This window comes from Protopterus annectens, chromosome 7.part0 (genome assembly GCF_019279795.1).
Source record: "Protopterus annectens isolate FY-2018-M chromosome 7.part0, PAN1.0, whole genome shotgun sequence".
Classification (NCBI taxonomy): Eukaryota; Metazoa; Chordata; order Ceratodontiformes; family Protopteridae; genus Protopterus; species Protopterus annectens.
This window is the reverse complement of record NC_056739.1, coordinates 481,854,022-481,856,536: the sequence shown is the minus strand read 5'-3', so window position 1 is coordinate 481,856,536 and position 2,515 is coordinate 481,854,022. Positions and strand designations below refer to the sequence as shown.

The window sequence follows — 2,515 nt, the reverse complement described above, 5'->3', positions numbered from 1 at the left end:
GTGTGATGGCCAATTAAATAGCTAAAGGGAAGTGATTTTCATAAAATTATAATTTTGTGCTTACTCATAATAACCAATGAAAGAATAGGGTAGGAGATATGTAGTCAAATTAACATAAGGGGGAGGCAACTATAAAGATGGTGTGACTCGCAAGAGACACGGCTGTGGTGTCTTTCCTATTTTAAATATGCAGTTAAATGCAGAATACAAGCAAAACACAGTAATCACAATATAAAAATAGGAGAAAGCAATGAAGCAATGCAAAATACAAGAAAACAAAAACAAACTAACCTTTCCCTCACAGCCAGCTGTGGGAGAATCTGGGTGAGGAGGGGTCTGAGTGAACTCAGTCCCCAACCACCATAAATTATGCAGTTGAGTTTCTCACATTTGGGGAAATCACAGGGATCAACTTAAAAGAAGAATGCAATGGAAGACCCTCACTCAGGGGAAACCACCTTCTTTATCATGATATTCTTCCTGCTAGATAAGTCTCAGTAATGATTTATTGTTGAATTATTGATAGCATTTCTGATATATTTCCATTTAGATGTTCATGTCAGTAACTTTGGAGTAGGAATTATATCTACACACTTATTCATTCTTTCATTCATTCATTCATAAATGTTAACCTACTACTCTGGTTGAGCTCATGGCCCCTTTAAGGGAAGTGCCTTGTGGCTGATGTCCTGACGTAGAGCTAGTAAAAATGAAAATGCATAAATACCTGCATAAATACCTGTAGAACAGTTTTCAGTATCATTAGGATGGAAAAGGGCAGTTACACAGATGAACCTAGGTCATCACACATATTGCCATAGAGGGCCCACAAAGGGCCAAGAAAACTAACACAAGATGTTAAGCCCCATGGGGAGGTATTTATTTTAGATGGCAATTTTACACTTGTTTCTGGATGATAGGTGAGCTTGCAAAAAACTCTGAATCTATGGGAGAAACTCATTTATGTGTAAGTGAGGAAGTCAGAGAAAGTAGGAGGAGGATCTGGCTGAAGAATAGCACAGATGTGGGTGACCGGAGTAAAGGTCAGCCTGTCTGTTTGTGTTTGTATTCAAGCTGTCAAAAAATCACACAGAGATGGCTGTCACAGGCTGCTCCTATGATGAATCTTGCAATCTTGCTGTAAAGAGAACAGAGTTTGTCAATGTCCAGGTGTTAGAAGCAGGATGCCAATTGCTGTCTAGGAGCAAAGGAGAGAAGAACTGCATTGATAAGAGTATTTTATAACTATGAATGAAATACTTTTGAGATAATACAGTATTCAAAGCTTAGATTAAATCTACTCAGATAAAGACATTGCCTCATCAAGCAGTATGGTCATATATCTGAAAACCTTCATCTGCTCATAGGGAACAATGGATGAGGATGTTATAGCCAGTGGGGGGGATGTCAGAGCTGCAGAACTTCTTGGTACCAAAAAGCACAGCTTTTGTCTTTGAGACATTGAGGAGGAGGAGCAAGGTGTTGTGCTTTATTTTTTTAAATGTGAAAATAAATCTGCTATGCTAGAAGGGGAAGGTTGAGAACATAGTAAACCTTGCAAACCAACATTGTTCACATAATGAACAATGGGATGTCCACTGAAGTGTTGCCACGTCTAATTTACAAAGAGGGGATCAAGTATAAAACCTTGGGGTGTCCTCTCAGACAGGAACTTTGCCTTAAAGTGTCTCCCTGTTAGGTAGTTCCTGAGACAAATGTCTGCATGCATTTTAGTCCAAATCTGGTGAGCTGACCATGGAACAAAGCATGAGGTACAACATCAAATGCTTTTGAAGTCCCATGAGAAGATGCTTGTACATTGTCTTCTGTTCATGTACATTGTCTTCTGTTCATGAGCATCATAAAGAGGTTCATTAGCTGGATCACTGGAGTCTCTACCCCTTGCTTAGGTCTGAATCCATGTTAGTAATCAAGCAGTAGGTTATTACTGTAGGGATATGAATTGTAGAAGTTTAACCTTTTCAGCCAGTACTGCATGTGGGCTCTCAACAAAGATAGATTAGCAGTTGATAACTAGAAAATTTTGTCTTCTGTTAGGAATAGGTATGATGTGAGCAATTTTTACTAGCTGTGGGAATGTACTTACAATGAAACAGCACTTAAAGAGAACCACACTTGGGTTCCAATTTGATGGGCAACCATCTTGAAGCACCTATCTGCTGCATGTCTTTTCACAATCAGTACTTGCTTCAAGACTGCACCGCAGGAAGAGGATGTGTGGAGAAGACATTACTTAGGCTGGTGCAAGGTGTAGTTGGGGGGTTCTGAATGACTGGGGGAATGTATACTAGTATTCCAAAGTAGGCAATAAAGTCGTCACTAGTGAGTGTGAAGCTGGGCTGAAAATTCTTACCACACCCCACATTAACAGTGCATTTAATACTTTCCAGAGCTGTTTACTGTTGGAAAGAGGTCTTCTTTGAAGGCTTGGATGTAGTTACATTTAGGAGTTCTGATCAAGCCTATGTACATACTGTGAATGGGGTTTGCAAAC

The 2,515-nt window shown here is 39.6% G+C and overlaps 1 non-coding gene across 1 annotated transcript; it reads right to left on the bottom strand.

Annotated features, from left to right (window-relative positions):
- Positions 1-329: 329 nt before the first annotated feature.
- LOC122807298 lies at positions 330-495 on the bottom strand. The gene has a single exon (XR_006365625.1). It is a non-coding gene; the product is annotated as a U1 spliceosomal RNA (small nuclear RNA).
- Positions 496-2,515: the final 2,020 nt, after the last annotated feature.